The sequence below is a fragment of the Amblyraja radiata genome, chromosome 26 (assembly GCF_010909765.2).
Source record: "Amblyraja radiata isolate CabotCenter1 chromosome 26, sAmbRad1.1.pri, whole genome shotgun sequence".
Lineage (NCBI taxonomy): Eukaryota > Metazoa > Chordata > Chondrichthyes > Rajiformes > Rajidae > Amblyraja > Amblyraja radiata.
Genome location: NC_045981.1, coordinates 525,519 through 544,152, shown reverse-complemented (window position 1 = coordinate 544,152; position 18,634 = coordinate 525,519). Strand labels below are relative to the sequence as shown.

The window sequence follows — 18,634 nt, the reverse complement described above, 5'->3', positions numbered from 1 at the left end:
ATCTTGGATATTATAAGAACCAAGAACCAAATGATTGCAAAATTAATTTGGAGATACTTAAGAGAAGACAAATATCAGATTTTAAGTGACAAAGTAGAAATGAGAACGCAATAACAGGGTATTTACTGTAGTTTAGTTTACTGATACAGTGTGGAAACAGGTCCTTCCGCCCAGCCCAATCTACGATCCCCCATTCAATACTCACTAGGGGCAATTTTACAGAGATCGATTAACCTTGAAAGCTGCACATTTTTGGAGTGTGGGTGGAAACCGGAGCACCCAGAGAAAACCCATGTGGTCACTGGGAGAAAGTGCAAACTCTGTATAGCCAGCGCCCATAATCTGTGCCACCCTGTAAGTGTAGCTAAAATGACAATTGACACCTGCAGATGATTCAACTACTTTCAAAGCAAAGATACTTCTAAAATAGAGGATTAGCCGAGTTTATTTTGTTTCGTGTCACGTGTACCGAGGTACAGTGAAGAGCTTTTGTTGCGTGCTAACCAGTCAGCGGAAAGACAATACATGATTACAATCGAGCGATCCATAGTGTACAGATACTGATAAAGGGCATAAGATATAGTCTAATAAAATCAGATGAAAGTTAGTCTGAAGGTCTCCAAGGATTAGTAGCGGTATCAAAGTGGGTAGAAGGCAGGAGAACGAGGTTGAGAGGGAAAAATAGATCGGCCATGATCAAAAGGCGAAGCAGGCTTAATGGGCCGAATGATCGCATTCTGGTTCTAATGGGTGAATTCAGCTGGCATTAAGCAAGTACTTGATCAATCCAATGATTAGGAGGTTGAGAGAGACATCATAAATCTATTCTACCAAGCTAGCTGGTGGCTGCAGCATACAACAGCGTGAAAATTAACTTCAAAACTAGATGGATAATGTGGACATATCAATATATAATGTTGATGCTCAGAACACAACCACATTTATGACAGTGTGAAGTCTAATGTTCTTCAAACACAGCCTAGATAAGAATGTAACGATTAATTTTAATTGTTTCTTTCGTAACACCCATGTCATAAATTTAATTGAGTGTGTAAGAAGTAACTGCAGATTCTGGTTTAAACTGAAGATAGACACAAAATGCTGGAGTAACTCAGCAGGACAGGCAGCATCTCTGGAGAGAAGGAATGGGTGATGTTTCGGGTCGAGATCCTTCTTCAGACAGAATTTAATTGAGATTTATATAAAATACATACATTTTATTCCATGATCAATACAGAAATTGTTTAAAAAATATGAAGCTGCAGAAACTCAGTGGGTCAGGCAGCATCTCTGGAGGACATGGATAGGTGATGTTTCAGAATGGAACCCGATCCAAAAGTGGCGCAGTGTTAGAGTTGCTCAGTGCCAGAGTCCCAGGTTCGATCTCTACAAGTTCTATCTGTAGAGTTTGTACATTCTCCCTGTGAGCACATGGGTTTTTTCTGGGTGCTCCGGTATCCACCCACACTCCAAAGTCATGCAGGTTTGTCAGTTAATTGGCTTTGACAAAATGTTATATTGTCCCTGCAGAATAGGAGAGTGCATGGGGTGATCATTGGTCGGCTCGGACTCACAGGGCATGTTTCCGCACTTTATCTCTAATGTCTAAAGTCTTTCCATGTTCTCCAGAGTTGCCGCCTGACCTGTCGAGTTACTCCAGCACTTAGTGTTTTTTTTGTAAACCAGCTACTGCAATTCCTTGCATTTCCAAAAATTGTTAAGATATTTTAATTTATGCTCAGTGCATTGAACTCCAAAGATAGCACGGGTGATTCACCATTCAAAAATCATTGTACTGTACTTAAAGATTGTCCAATGTGTGCAGTAATACAAGTATTCAGTGACTGTACACTAGTTTACACCAGCCATCTCAGTGATCTGTACATCAGTGAACACCAGGATTCAGTGATTGTCCACGAGTGTAGACCAGGTCTCTCAGTGATTGTATACTAATGTCTACCAGCTATCTCTGTGATTGTACACTAGTGTACACCAAGCCCCTCAGTCATTGTACACTAGTGTTCACCAGGCGTCTGTGATTGTACACTAATTAGCTATCTCAATTGTACACTAGTGTACACCACACCGCAGTCATTGTACACTAGTGTACACCAGGCCCCTCAGTCATTGTACACTAGTGTACACCAGGCCCCGCAGTCATTGTACACTAGTGTACACCAATCCCCTCAGTCATTGTCCACTAGTGTACGCCACACCTCACAGTGATTGTGCTCATGTACACCAGGCCTCTCAGTGAGATGTGAAACTCCAATGTCAAACCTCATTACAGATCATAAACTATTTTACAATGGTGTAAAAGGTCAGTTAATCAATATTGCATGCTTCCAAATGAAGCTCACATTAACAATGCAATTTGCAAATCTCTGTGATCATCAATAATAAAAATCAGACAGATACAAGCCACAGTCTAGTTAAAATGTCGTTTTCTAACCTTAAAATGCCCGACCCAATTTCAGCAGCAGCTTAATAAAATCAGCAAAGTAATAAAGCAACAACAAGGAAGTGCAGATGTGGGTTTATACACAAAATGCTGCAGTTGCTTAGCAGGTCAGGCAGCATCTCTGGAGAACATAGATAGGCGACGTTTTGGGTTGGGACCCTTCTACAGACTCAATTCAGTCTGAAGTAGGGTTCCAACCTGAAGCTTCACCTATCCATGTTCTCAAGGGATGCTGCCTGTCCTGCTGAGTTATTCCCGCACTTCATGTCCATTTTCAACAGAGCAATAATGCTGGACAGGCTTGCGTGGCCTGGTGGCATAATTTGGCTCCTACTTTCTTCTGTTCTATAAGTCTTTCCCGTATAAAGGCAGCTCATCAGCTGTCTAACCATGAACAATGCCTTGAGAGGTGCCACTGTACTGAAACATCTCACATCTATCAACAGACCAGCTATCAGCCTCCGAGCATCCGTCATAACTTGTCACAATGATTTTTCTCATGGGATATGGACCTGGAAGGCAGGGCCAGAGGTTATTGCCCATCCCCTGATTGTTTTCAAGAAGATGAGCATAAGCTGACTTCCCAGATGCTGCCAGACCCATGGAGTTCCTCCACAATTTTGTGTGTTTTGCTCAGATTTCAGTATCTGCAGGCCCTTGTGTCAGCATTAAAGCTAACAGTTCCTTTCAGAAACTGAAGAGAATAACCTTGAGATAGATTGAAAAAAATGTTCCTTTTGATTCACAGAAGGGCCCTGAAGATGGCAGGTGTTAAAACGTGCTTTCATTTTCAGCCTGAACATTTACTTGGGGTAAGCTTCCCAAGTTAGTTTTGGTTTCATCGGCAGACGAAAAGTACAATTTTAATAGAAGGGTACTTTACTGAGAGTCAAATAACGCACAATACATTTGCAATGTCAGGTTATTCTGAAGAATACTTTACACTTGGGCTTCAGAAACCTTTTGTGGTGACTTCTATGGGTTGGGAGGAGTTTTTTTAGAGCAGAGCAGATGCCAAATAGAGTCTCACTGCAGAAATCTACTCAGTAGAAAACTGTATCCAGGGTCGATGGGGGAACAGGAGATATTGTCTTTTTAAATTAGCTTAGAGGTCTCACCAGCATAGACTTGTGCCTCCACAGTCTTTAATATATATGAGTATGTGAACAAAAGTTATATTGGTTGTATTGAGCAACTATCTTTATGACTGCTCAGAGTGCTTTATCAGAATGTGTGCTCTCGTAAAGAGACAGTTGCATTATAGCAGGAACTCAATCACTGTGGATTTCACTGTTGAAATCGCCTATCCATATAAAGTGGCATTGCTTCACTCAGTGTCCAAATTCAGGATAGATACAAAATGTTGGAGTAACTCAGTGGGACAAGCAGCGTCTCTGGAGAGAAGGAATGGGTGACGTTTCAGGTCAAGGCCCTTCTTCAGACTCAGTTTGCTCTGCAGCGATTGAATGAGGATATGTGCTTGCGGCAGCATGAAGATCCGATGTGAAACACTAATGACACTAGGACGTGTCAGTAGGACACTGTGAGGCAAGACCCATCGGAGGGGGATTGCAGATCGGGGATGAACAGAATGGCTGACACCACTGAACTCGAGCACGTTTGAGAGCTAGACATGAATTTGTTACAGATCTCCAGCAAATGTCTGCTCATAATAGGAGAGATAACTTATGCTTTAGGCAAGTAATATAAACAGAATCTCAGCCCATAGTGTGCAAAGTTGTACATCGTTTATGATCCTTTGTGGAGAATGTGCCACGCACACTGTCGTATTATGTGCTGCTATGTACATCAAAGATAATTTACAGCCTGCAGGCAATGGTTTTAAAATTTGCAGCAAAGCGTGGTTCTGGCTTCTGTTGCTATCAGCTCATTTAATAAACTTAACTGAAAGTGAAAACATCAGAACAATTGAATCCCAAACTCCCCGCTGGGTATTGCTTGAACAAGATCTTCTTTACTGATGGATACAGCTTTGCAAACAACCATTTGGTTTTGTGTCCATGTTCAAGCATTCTAAATATTGCATTTGGGAAGTCAAACCCGGTTCACAGTGAATAGTGGGGATTTGGGGGAGTGTTGTAGAGCAGAGGGGTTGAGGAGTACAGGGACCTATCTCTGGAAAGTGTTGTCACAGGTAGATAGGATGGTAAAGAAGAGTTTTGGCCTTCATCGGTGTGGGTATTGAGCATAGAAGTTGGGATGTTATGTGTAGGAAGGAACTGCAGATGCTGGTACATAGTAAAGACAGACACAAAGAGCTGGAGTAACTCAGTGGGAATGTGCATGGGTTCCTCCTGACCCTGCCAGAGTATTACTGGCTCACCTACCTCAGTTCCCTCATTGCCAAGCCATTGTCTACAGACCATCTCCAATGTGTGATGCAAGGTGGGACAATAGACTGAATTCCCCAGTCGCCTGTTTCTCACAGACGTGGCAACCCTGGCCTCGTGCATCATAAAATGGACATCAACCAAGAGCTGGGAGCCTAACTTCCGTATTTGCAGTAGAAACCAGGAACTGCAAATGCCGGTTTATGAAAATAGATGCAAAGTGCTGGAGTAACTCAGCGGGTCAGGCAGCATCTCTGGAGAACATGGATAGGTGACAGTTTGAATATGGGGGGGTGGGGGGGGGGGAAGAAAGCTGGCCTTTTCAACCTTAGTTCAACCATCTACCTCATCAAACCTACTCTCGCCTTTGTTCATCTGCCGTGCTTTGTCCTGCCCCATCTCTGCTCAAGCTTCCCTCCCCCCCCCCCCACCCCTACAATCAGTCTGAAGAAGGGTGAAGACCCAAAACATCACCTGTCCATGTTCTCCAGAGCTACTGCTGCCCTGCTGAGTTACTCCAGTACTTTTTGCCTTTAGCCATATTTTCAGTCCCAATTGCCTTATCCGGGAGGCTGCTTTGGGCACTTAAAGGTCCCATAAGTTAAAGGTTTAAAACTTTGCAGCAGTCACACGATCCAGGGATAGCGAGTAACGAGGATTGATAAGGGAAAGAGAACGGGTCTCCTCATGTCAATGTACCACCCAAAACATAGCCGGGGCAGATATATCCCAACTTTACATGCCCACGGCTGGCTGCAACTAAAATGCTACCAAAGGATTTTAAAAAAGCACATACTTGAAGAGAATACATTTGGGTATTTTATGTACATTTCTCTGCCCCTCTAGGTATTCAGTCTTGGTTTGAGCTGTGGCTAACAGTATATCAGCAGTGGGGGAACTATATGGACACAATTTTACTCTGCATAATAAGTTTACAATCAGCACAGGCCTTCAATCTTGTCGCTGACTGGACTCTGAAGAAAAGTCCTGACCCAAAACCTCCTCGACGGTCCATTCCTCCATAGATGCTTGTATAAGGAACTGTAGATGTTGGTTCACACAAAAAAGACACAAACTGCTGGAGGAGTTGGTTGACAATGGCCTGAGATGAAAAGGCTGAAGGTGTGGGACAAAAGGATTGTAGACTGGCGAATTGTGAAGCTAGAGGAAGGAATATCGGTGGAAGGGGAGGGGGTGGCAAGAAATAGGTGCAGGTCTAGCTGGGGCACAGGGGAAGGAGAGAGGGGTGATTTACAGCTCCAGAGACCCGGGTGTGGGCCTGACTCCGGGTGTTTTCTGTACAGAGTTTGTACATTCTCCCTGTGACCACATGGGTTTTCTCCAAGATCTTAGGCTTCCTCCCACACTCCAAAGACGTACAGGTTGGTAGGTTAATTGGCTTGGTATAAATGTAAATTGTCCCTAGTGTCTAGGATAGTGTACAGGGATCGCTGGTTGCTGCGGTGGGCCGAAGGGCCTGTTTCCATGCTGTACCTCTAAACTAAACTAAACTAAAAATAACAGTACATGATACACAAGCAGTGAACATTTGCGTGCGCTGGCCCATTAACTCTGCAGTCACCACAAGCACTTTGACTTAGAGAGATATGCAGCCAATGACCATCCATCGCTGATCCCACTTCCTGCTTCACTGTGAAGTACGTATGACCAACAACCAACGCCTGCAGTTAGTTCGAAAGTTGACAAATCTGCAATCCCTGCTTCAAGTAGCCAGTGAGGCAGGCTAACGCTCTGGGCTGCATCTTGTAGGGGATCACTAATGACTGGAGAGTATGGTGCCTAACAGTACTATCATTCTCTTGTAATGGGAGCAACTTAGTAATGGGTAGTACAAGGGCCCCTCAGCAAAATATCGTTATTGTTTCATGCAGAACCTCCGTGAGGGCCTGTCATTTACAACAAGAACAAAACACTGAACATCAATCTATCTGATACCCAAATTGCAGATTCCAGTATAAACAAAGGGTCTTGGAAAAATGCTTTCTCCTCTGGCTTTTTCCATTGTTTAGCACTTGTATTTCAAATTTGCCTGTATTAATAGTAACTGTAATATCCTTATGGGTGGGGAGAGCAACATATAATATTGTGTTTCATTCACAAGATCAGGGCTGGGAATTTATAGTATCCCCTACTAGGGAGGAGAGTTTAGTTTAGTTCAGAGATCCAGAGTGGAAACAGGCCCTTCGGCCCACTTAGTCTTTGTTGACCAGCAATCAGTTGTACACTAGTTTAATGATCAAAACTAATAAACACATGCTTCCATCTTAAATAAAGTAAAGGCCCACCAGTGATTTTCCAGTAACTGGTGGACCGCCCCCCCCCCCCACCCCCCCCCCCCTCCCCCTCCCTCCCACTTTTAGTCCGGACAGAATCTACCCTCCCGGAAGTCCCCCTGAAAATGTGACGCTTAGGCTGTGGTGAGGCGGCCAATCTCGACCTAGTCAGGACTTCCACACTGACCGCCGGGTCGGATTTGCCCTGCGTGGTCAACGCTCAGGAACTCCGGCCTGGCCGGAGCCGGCAGATCCGTTACCATAGCCGGCTCCCACAGCCGATTTTGCGGTCCGGTATCTTGCCCCCCCCCCCCCCTTCCACCCCTCCCCCCCCCACCCCACAGGACGTCTATTGGTCCCGCAAAACGGATAATCCAGAAAAGGTCATCACGGATAATCCAGACCCAAAGGAGAAAATCAGTGGTAGACCTGTAGTTCATCTTCTTTCACCAGGTCTGCATTGAGGAAGAATATTTTACCAATATTTCACTATTTAAACCCCTACTGTGTTATAACTCTGGTGGCCTAAATACTTAACAGTAAATGTGATGGAAGCAATAATCAACATGAAAATGTAAGAACAGTGGGACACAATGACCCAATTGAATGTCAACACTGAAGGGCCACAATTGATAACAAGTCTGTCTATATAAACAGTTGTGTTCAAGAAGGAACTGCAGATGCTGGAATATCGAAGGTACACAAAATTGCTGGAGAAACTCAGCGGGTGCAGCAGCATCTATGGAGCGAAGGAAATAGGCGACGTTTCGGGCCGAAACCCTTCTTCAGACTGATGGGGGGTGGGGGGGAGAAGGAAGGAAAAGGGGAGGAGGAAGAGGAGGAGGAGCCCGAGGGCGGGCGGATGGGAGGGTGGGAGGAGACAGCTAGAGGGTTAAGGAAGGGGAGGAGACAGCAAGGGCTAGTAAAATTGGGAGAATTCAATGTTAATGCCATCCGGACGCAAGGTCCCCAGACGGAATATGAGGTGCTGTTCCTCCAATTTCCGCTGTTGCTCACTCTGGCAATGGAGGAGACCCAGGACAGAGAGGTTGGATTGGGAATGGGAGGGGGAGTTGAAGTGCTGAGCCACCGGGAGTTCAGGTAGGTTATTGCGGACTGAGCGGAGGTGTTCGGCGAAACGATCGCCCAACCTCCGCTTAGTCTCACCGATGTAAATCAGCTGACATCTAGAGCAGCGGATGCAGTAGATGAGGTTGGAGGAGATACAGGTGAACCTTTGTCGCACCTGGAACGAATGCTTGGGTCTGGGTTCCAGAGTGAGCAACAGCGGAAATTGGAGGAACAGCACCTCATATTCCGTCTGGGGACCTTGCGTCCGGATGGCATTAACATTGAATTCTCCCAATTTTGCTAGCCCTTGCTGTCTCCTCCCCTTCCTTAACCCTCTAGCTGTCTCCTCCCACCCTCCCATCCGCCCGCCCTCGGGCTCCTCCTCCTCCTCCCCTTTTCCTTCCTTCTCCCCCCCACCCCCCATCAGTCTGAAGAAGGGTTTCGGCCCGAAACGTCGCCTATTTCCTTCGCTCCATAGATGCTGCTGCACCCGCTGAGTTTCTCCAGCAATTTTGTGTACTGTCTATATAAACAGTTCACTTACAAACTCCACCAGAACAACAATGAATACAAATGGCTCCTGCTAGAATCACCTTCTGCTACAGATCAATACATATTGCCCTTCTCATGTAAATCTTGGAAGGAGCAGATTTTGAATCACTCAAAAACAATTAACTTGCCAAATTGGCCTCAAGTACACTGCAGTAATAGTAATAGACTGTTAAATGTTTCAGTTATGAAGTACCGTTGATGTGCCAGAATATTTATCTTACCAGTGGTGCAGCGGTAGAGTTGCTGCCTTACAGCACCAGGGACCTGGTCTCGATCCTGACTACAGGTGCTGTCTGTATGGAGTTTGTACGTTCTCCCTGGACCACGTGGGTTTTCCCAGGGTGCTCCTCCCACACTCAAAGACATGCAGGTTAGTAGGTTAATGTTGGTAATGTTTGGTAAACGGCGGATTAGTGGTGCAGCAGTAGAGAAGGATTTTCACCGTCAGGGTTCGGCGTCGGCATTCCATCAGCCCGGCGAGAGGGCCTGAGCATCGGGCCGCCCGGGGTGGCGACTGCGGGTGCTCGGAAGGCCCCGACCACGGGTGAACATCTGGGAAGATCGGAGGGGAGGCTGGCTGGACTATGGTGCCTTCCTCACCTTGGTGCCATTGTGTTATGTTGTGTCGTGGACTTTCTGTGTTTGTGCTTTTTTTTTTTAAATTCTATTTTATTTTTAATATGTTTTATTATTTATTATTTATTTATTTTTATGATACTGACTGTAAAGGGAAATTCATTTCGTTGTCTCTAATTGAGACAATGACAATAAATTTGAATACAATACAATTTGAATACAATACAAAGTTGCAGCCTTTCAGCGCCAGAGACCCGGGTTCAATCCGACCCACAAGTATCGAGTTTGTACGTTCTCCCTGTGACCATGTGTGTTTTCTCGGGATGCTCCGGTTTCCTCCCACATTCCAAGACAAGCAGGTTTGTAGGTTAACTGGCTACAGTAATTTGTCCTCAGTGTGGAGGATAGACCTAGTGTACGGGATGACCACTGGTCAGCACAGACTCGGTGGCCAAAGGGCCGGTTTCCTCGCTGTATCTCTAAACTAAACAAATTTTACAAGATCATTGATCGATGAAAAATACTGGCTCTATGCTACAAATCAGGCCAGCTGATGAAAGATTTTATCAAAGAGATAGCTCTTAAGCAACATTGCAAAAGAGAAGATGGAAGGGAGAGGTTTAAAAAGGGAATTCCAGAGTTTAGGATTGCAGCAACTGAAAGCATGGCCAGTAATGGTGGATGAATTAATACAAAGGTACACAAGAGTCCAGGATATGGATTCAATATTTCACAGGAGTGCACTTGCAAACTCGACACAAATAGCACTGGAGTTCAGGATCAAACCTGTGTCTCTGGCACTGTGAAGCAGCATCTCCTACCGCTGTACCAGTAGCAGCAGTACCACTGTGCCTCCCTGTGCACCTCACACAAGCAAGAGCAGGGTCCAAACTTGCCAAATTGGCCTCAACCACATGGTTATAATTGCAATCTATATTACTAAAAGTCTGATCTTGACCGCTTTTGGCCCACTGTGCTGCGATTTCCAAGAGAACGCCGCCACCTACGGCCGTCATTTTTGGCCACCTCACTCAGAGCCCCCCTCCGCATTCCGGGACCGGAGGATTTTTCCCATCGATGAAAAATCAGAGAGATATTAATGGGTTTTTTTAAATTGCCATTCTCTCTGCTGCCCCCGCTGGCAGCAGGGGGGAGGGACTATAAAACCTGGAAGTGTAGTCCCTCACTCAGTCTCTGCCAGACCCAGGAAGCGAGAGGGTCACGGCTCTCTGAGCTGCGAATAACACTGAACGCACGTTACTCCACGGTGAGTCCCCTCGATGCGACTGTAAAGTGACTGCAGCCCAATTGTTTGCCTCCTCTTTTTAAAAAGTTTGTGTTCAAAAAATGAATTGTGGTTGTCAGGTGGCTGCAGCCCAATTGTTTGCCTCGCCTTTTTAACAAGTTTGTGTTCACAAAATGAATTTTGGTTGTCAGGTGGCTGCAGCCCAATTGTTTGCCTTGGCTTGGCTTTTAAAATCGTTGCAACAGTTGGATGCCAGCCCAAGAATCCATTCGGCCCACAATGTCTATACTAGCCCTCTGGAAACCAGTACCTTTGGCCCGCAACACCCATACTAGCGCAACAGACAGCCCCCCCACTGGAGAGCAATATTGAAATTGGTGGAGAGGTGGAATATTGCGTTGGTGACCAGCCCTCCCGTGTGATGCTGAGACCCAACGGGTCCCACTTGGTCTAGTAACTGTTAAATGTTTCAGTTATGCAGTCCCAATATTTCACTGGATTTTGGGCAAGGAAGAGTTGACAGGGATTGGGGAAGAGTTGACAGGGATTGGGGAAGAGTTGACAGGGATTGGGGAAGAGTTGACAGGGATTGGGGAAGAGTTGACGGGGATTGGGGAAGAGTTGACAGGGATTGGGGAAGAGTTGACGGGGATTGGGGAAGAGTTGACGGGGATTGGGGAAGAGTTGACGGGGATTGGGGAAGAGTTGACGGGGATTGGGGAAGAGTTGACAGGGATTGGGGAAGAGTTGACAGGGATTGGGGAAGAGTTGACAGGGATTGGGGAAGAGTTGACAGGGATTGGGGAAGAGTTGACAGGGATTGGGGAAGAGTTGACAGGGATTGGGGAAGAGTTGACAGGGATTGGGGAAGAGTTGACAGGGATTGGGGAAGAGTTGACAGGGATTGGGGAAGAGTTGACGGGGATTGGGGAAGAGTTGACAGGGATTGGGGAAGAGTTGACAGGGATTGGGGAAGAGTTGACTGGGATTGGGGAAGAGTTGACAGGGATTGGGGAAGAGACAAAACCACGGATGGGCGGGAAAACAAATGATGGGTAAACGAATATCAATTAGTCATCGACTCATAGAGTGATACAGTGTAGAAACAGGCCATTCGACCCAACTTGCCCATACTGACCAACAGATCTCATCTACATTAGTCCTACCTGCCTGCATTTGGCCCATATCCCTCTAAGCCTATCCTATCCATGTACCAGTCTAAATGTTTCTTAAATGTTTAGTTTAGTTTAAAGATACAGCGTGGAAACAGGCACTTTGGCCCACCGTGTCCGTCCTGACATCAATCAACCATACACTAGTTCTGTGCTATCCCATCCTACACACTAAGGGCAATTTACAGAAGCCAATTAACCAACAAAATCTGCGTTTTCGGAGTGTGGGAAGAAACTGGAGCACCCAGAGAAAACCCACGCGGTCACAGGAAGAACATACAAACTCTGCGCAGTCTGCAAGCGTGGTCAGGATGGAACCCGGTCCCTGGCATTGTGAGTCTGCAACTCTACCGTTGCGTCTCCGTGCCGCCCCAGATGTTGCGATGGGCAGACATGAAAGTTGTCGGCGCATTGTGATAACCGATAGGAAAGCATGTGTCGCTGCACAGAAGATGTCACGTTTCACTTCACATCTAAACAAAGAGCAACGCGTTTAAGAGGAACAGCAACGCAGCAATCACAGTAAACCAGTTCCTGCAGAAACAAACGGCAGAGAATCCAGGGATGGAGTGAAAGAAGACGCAGAGCTGATGACTCCGACGATGCATCTGCCTCCCTCCTCAAGTGATGAACTCTTAGCATGTGTAGAAGAATCACACCGAACATCTGTACCCATACATAAACCACGAGCCGGGATGTACTCATCTGAATTCTGAATGGACGCACAGTGTCTTAAAGAATATATTACGGTGTCAGAAAATATTAAATTATTTGAGATATTCAGTAGCTCAGAGACCTTAAATTAATCTATATTGCAGATTTTACATGGAAACTGCTATTGCCATGCTTCTGACCAATTCATAGATGCACTGTTCAATAAGCTTACTTCTTTACCTAACACAAGCTGACAGTGCCGAGAATGGCTAAGACATCACAGCGCTGAGAACTGAATAAGATCTATAGCATACTTTCAACAGCGGACTGCTGGATTCAAGACGGAAGTGTAGGCTGTGAAAGGAGCAGGATTCATTTTATTATATACACACAGAAGGTTCACACTCCAGAATTATTCATGAGAATGAGGCGATGGGGGAATTAATGTGCGGCAACACATTTGATTATTAAGGAAAAGCTTTTTCAAAAGTATGAACCCCAGGATTTAAATCTGGACCAAAGCAATAATAAATGGAACGTTTTGAAGAGAATGTGTTATGTTAGAATCACTCGGAGATCAGTTGCAAGCAGAATGTATTTTACATATCTCGACTTTATGATATTTTATTAAGAGAGCGTGTGCTGAATTATATAATCCCAGCCTAATAACTGAACCAATTTGGTGTCCAACTGCGGAATTGTGAGGAACTGTGAACTGGCGAAAAGACTGGAGCACTTCCATAACTAAAGGGAAATACATCAGCACTTTTACAGTGAAACTACTGCCAATATGGCATCAAGGAATTAAGTGATATTTGGTTTTAGGCATAGAATGCGCCAGATCATAAAGTGTTAATTGTAAAAACAGTTTTGCATCAGAGTCAGAGGATTTTTTCAAGGTGGCCATTCAGCCCATCGTTTTCCATTGGCTCGAAGAAAGACAAGTTCAACTCCCAATCTCCTTCCCACAACCCGATATTTCTTTCCATTTCAGATGTTCATCCAGGTCCTTTCTCACGGATCTGTCTCCGTAACTAGCCCTGACTCCAGGCCACAAACACTTTTACCCCACCTCACGTTTGCCTTTTCTGCCAATAATTCTACATCCGCTAATTCTTGACATCTCCAACAGAGGGGACCGATTCTCCTGTCTACTCTGCCTGTATAATCTTGGCAATTTTAAATATCATCATAACTGTGCACAAATTTTGTTTCATCAATCATGGTATTGAGTGTAGAAGTTGGGATGTGTAGTAAGGGACTACAGATGCGGGTTTACACAGAAAATAGGCACAAAATGCTGGAGAGACTCAGCGGGACAGGCAGCATCCCTGGATAGAAGGAATGGCTGACGTTTCGGATACAGCGCGGAAACAGACCATTTGGCCCACCGAGTCTGCGCCTGCCTGTGATCCCAGTACACAAGCACCATCCTACACGCTGGGGTCAATTTACAATTTTTACCGAAGCCAATTAACCTACAAACCTGTACATTTTTTGAGTGCGGGGGGTAACCAGAGCAGACCGAGAAAACTCATACGTTCATGGGGAAGTTGGTGAGGCTGACTGTGTAAATTGTGCTCAGTTGTGGTCACACTGCCTAGGAAGGATGTCATTAAGCTGGAGGGAGTGCAGTGAAGATTTGTGAAGATATTGCCAGTATTCAAGCACCTGAACTATCTGGAGAGGGTAGACAGGCTAGGATGTTCTTCCTTGGAGTGCAGGAGGCTGAGGGGTGATCTTGTAGAAGTATGTGAGACCATGAGGGGAATCGATAGGGTGAATGCACAGAGTCTTTTAACCAGGGTAGAACCAGAAGACAAGGATTAAGGGTGAGAGAGTCAAGATTTAATAGGAATCTGAGGGGCAGCATTTTCACTCAGAGAGTGACTAATGTATTGAATGAGCAGCTCGAGGAGGTAGTTGAAGCAGATACTGTAAAGACATTTAAAAGACACTCGGTCAGGTATTTGGATTGGACAAGGTTTAGAGGGACATGGGCCAAATGTGGGAGAAAATGGGACTAGCTTGGTTGGGGCATCTTGGTCAGCGTGGATGAATTGTGTAGAGGGGCCTGTTTCTGTGTTTAATGGCCCCATGACTCTAAATCACCTCTGTTGTACAAATAATACATTTACAACAAAAATACATTGTTAACCAAATGGATTTTGGTAACATGACCAAACTACATCCTATAATTATTTAAACTTCCTTGAAACTCAATATTCTGCCCTTACCCTAAACTATACTTCACAGTAACATACACCAAAGTGCAAATGTATTTTCAACTGTTATAAGGAAGTAAATCTCTGATCTAATCAGACCGCTCTTTTTAATTCCCCAGGTAATAGACCTTTTATTAAAATCATCGGCACAGAACTCTAAATCAATATGTGAGTGTTATTAAAATGCTGTCATTTTTCTCTCCTCACATGAAGCAATTTACGACAATGTCATTGGAACAGATGAAGCTGGGAGCATGGCGGAGATTGGATTTGCACAATCAGTGAACTCTCCACAAAGCCCAGGAAGAGCTACATAAACCTGATGATACAGCTGAGGTGGCAATGACATTTAGTATTTAAAATTGAATTTGACAAGGTCTAAAAGGAGTTCAACTCCAGTCAGAGTGCTATTCTGCATCAGTGAATTTAACTCACAGAGTGCATCCACTTCCTAAGGTCTTGGGTTTAAAGCTAAAAGGATGGCTCTAGATTGCTACCAGCTGTTTAATACATTCATCACTCACAAAACCTGTGGGTGAGTAGATTAGAAATTATTATTTGCCCTTCTTTGCATTCTGAGTCTGAAGAAGGGTCCTGACCCGAAACATCCCCTATCCATGTTTCCCAGGGATGCTGCCTGACCCTCTGAGTTACCCCAGCATTTTATGTCTTTCCTTGGTAAAGGGACATCTGCAGATTAGTTAGTTTAGAGATACAGCATGGAAACAGGCCTTTCTGCCCGCCAGGTCTGCGCCTGCCCGTGATCCCAGTACACCAGCACTCTCCTGGGGACAATTCACGATTTTTACTGAAGCCAATTAACCTACAAACCGGTACATTTTTGGAGTGTGGGAGGAAACCAGAGCAGCTAAAGAAAACCCACACATTCATGAGGAGAATACAAACTCATTGCAGACAGCACCAGAAGTCAGGATCGAACCCAGGTCTCTGGCACTGTCAGGAAGCAACTCTACCGCTGCGCCACCATGCTGCCCAAGTCCTTGTTTTTACATTCTATCCCTCTACCCTTCCCCATGAAGGATATCCCTGACTTTCCATTCAATCCATTCCCACTTTATTGGACTTTACTTTGTACCAAACATTATTCTCTTTATCCTGTATCTGTACATTGTAAATGGTTTGTTTGTGATCATGTATGGTTTTTACACTGACTAGATAGCACGCAACGAAAAATGCTTTTCACTGTACCTTGGTACACGTGACAGTAAACCACATTAAACAATAGGAGAATTTGAATTGTCATTAAAGTGTTGCTACATCTCACCAGCCATGTAACATACTACTTTTAAAATTCAACAACACCAATTTTCTGAAAGATTTTAGAGTCATAATCAAATTCTTTCAGACATGCCATACTGGGTGATTACACCTGCTGCCCTCATCTATAATTATTTTCTAATCTTGTAAAACATTCATCAAATGTATTAATTTTCTCATTGCAAAAAACATTCCACATTTGTTGATGGAACATCAGGCATGCATTGTAATTCTCAAATGGTTATGCTGAGTACTGAATAATCTGAGTTACTGCCTTACAGCGCCAGAGATCTGGGTTCAATCCTGACCTCGGGTGCCATCGGTGTGGCGTTTGTAATTACGTGAGTTTCTTCCCACATCCCAAAGACGTGCCGGTTTCTAGGTTAATTGGCCTCTGCAAATTGTCCTCAGGGACTGGATGAGAAAGGGAGATAACATGGAACTAGTGTGAACTGGTACTCGATGGTGCGTGTAGACTCTGAGGGCCGGTGGGTCTGTTTCCGTGCTGTATCTCCGAACTAAACTCGCTTTGTGTCGTTTTGAATTCCTACACCAAAGGATAGTTTATAGCAGCCCCCTCACATACACTACATTTTCCTGGCACATCTCTTATAAGAGAGGAAACTGGTGCACACAGCTAAACCCCACATTGTCACAGAAAGGAATTACAACTCCATGTGCCAATGCCTAGAATCAGGATTGAACCCATGTTCTAGGGGGTGAGAGGCAACAGTACTCACTGCGCTTCCTCCACCAGTGCCATTATGATTATTATCCTCATCCTTATGTTCAAACCTCCCCATATACTTGCTCCTCTTTCTTTCTATAATGTTTCCCAATGCAACTGTCGGAGATTTCACCGTTCCTTCAATTCAGCACCTTGATCTTCTCCAGATTTACTTTCTCCGCTGCTGCCAGCTACGGTTTCAGCTGTTTTGGTCCCAAAGCTGCTGTTCCATCACTAAAGTTCTCCAGTGTTTACTATCTTTCTCTTTTCACATGGTTTTCTTTATCTACCCAAACATCTGCAGGAACAGCAAGGAATGAAATGTTGTATTTGAACAGTTTTTCCAAGCACCTCAAAATCGTCTGGTACATGAAAGGTTCTTTCTAAATGCTGCAGCTATAATACCATCAAAGCTCACTGCCTCCAGGATTTTCAATTCTTATTATATAGCATGCATTCCTGAAACAATTGTGACTGGATTTACAAGTTTAGTTTAGTTTGGTTTAGTGATACACTTCCAATGTACCTTTGGCCCAATGAGTCTGCACCGACCAGTGATCACCCATACACTAGTTCTATCCTACATACTAGGGACAATTTTGCAGAAGCCAATTAGCCTTTAAACCTGCATGTCTCTGCAATGTGGGAGGAAATCAGAGCACCCAGTAAAACCCACTTAGTCACAGGGAGAATGTACAAACCCTGTACAAATAGCACCCAAAGTCAGAATCGAACCCGAATCTCTGGCGCAGTAAGAGCAACTCTACTGCAGCACCATTGTGCTGCACTTACCTGACGAACTGTGAACCATGTTGCATCTCACTTCACTCCACTCAAAAATACCTTTATCCTGTATCTGTACACAGTGGATGGCTTGATTGTAATCATGTATAGTCTTTCCGCTACCTCAGTCTGAAGAAGGGTTTAGACCCGAAACGTTGCCTATTTCCTTCGCTCCATAGATGCTGCCTCACCTGCTTAGTTTCTCCAGCATTTTTATCTACCTTAGTCTTTCCGCTGACTGGTTAGCACATGCAACAAAAGCTTTTCACTGTACCTTGGTGCATGTGACAATAAACTAAACTAAATTGGGCTTTTCCAACAAAGTTCTTTAAAACATATGCAGTTAAATTTGTATAACTTTAGTTGAGTTTAGCATTTTAACTGCGATGGTAGCTTCATCCTGAAATCGCTGCATAAATCATTTGAATTGCCAAATTACATTTTTACGGATAACAGCAAATGCCTCGCCGTCAGCAGATATCTGGTGACTCGAGAGAATTTCAGAGCTCTTATCGACATTTGAATGTCAGAAACCGATGTCTGCAGATGGTTAAGATATTGACATTCATCTGCACAAAACAGACTTGCAAATGAAGAAATATAAGCTGCAGTCTAAATAAAACTGTGAAAGCAACACCCGGACGGAGAGTTGGGACCAAGGAATGATGTGCTGACTCAGTAGCAGCAGTCATAATTAGTCCTCTGTGTGTTCTACTCCACGTGATGGAGTTGCATTTTCACGAGTCCACAAGTAAAAGGAGTAGAATTAGGCCATTTGGCCCATCGAGTCTACTCTGCCATTCAATCATGGCTGACCTCTGTCTCCTAATCCCATGTTCCTGCCTTCTCTGCATAATCCTTGACACCCACTCTAATCAAGAATTTGTCTATCTCTGCCCTAAAAAATATCCACTGACTTGGCCTTCACAGCCCACATTAACTACCCTCTGACTAAAGAAGTTCCTTCTCACCTCCTTTCTAAAAGAGTACCCTTTAATTCTGAGGCTTTGACCTCTGGTCCTAGACTTTCCCACCAGTGGAAACATCCTTTCCACATCCACTATTTATGCCTTTCATTATTCTGCAAGTTTCAATTTTTGTAAAGAATAACCAAAATAGGGAAAGTAGTGATAAATAGCATGTTACAGGGATTGGTGCAGGGCCCATTGTTGTGTGTCATGTATGATTTGGATGAGAATATACAAGACATGGTTAGTAGCTTTTCAGGTGATACTAAAATAGAA

At 44.5% G+C, this 18,634-nt stretch overlaps 1 protein-coding gene across 2 annotated transcripts in view; it reads right to left on the bottom strand.

The window, feature by feature from the left end:
* The window catches only part of usp43 (ubiquitin specific peptidase 43), a 361,500-nt gene that overhangs the window by 106,599 nt on the left and 236,267 nt on the right, over nt 1-18,634 (bottom strand). The gene's annotated exons all lie outside the window — the stretch shown is intronic.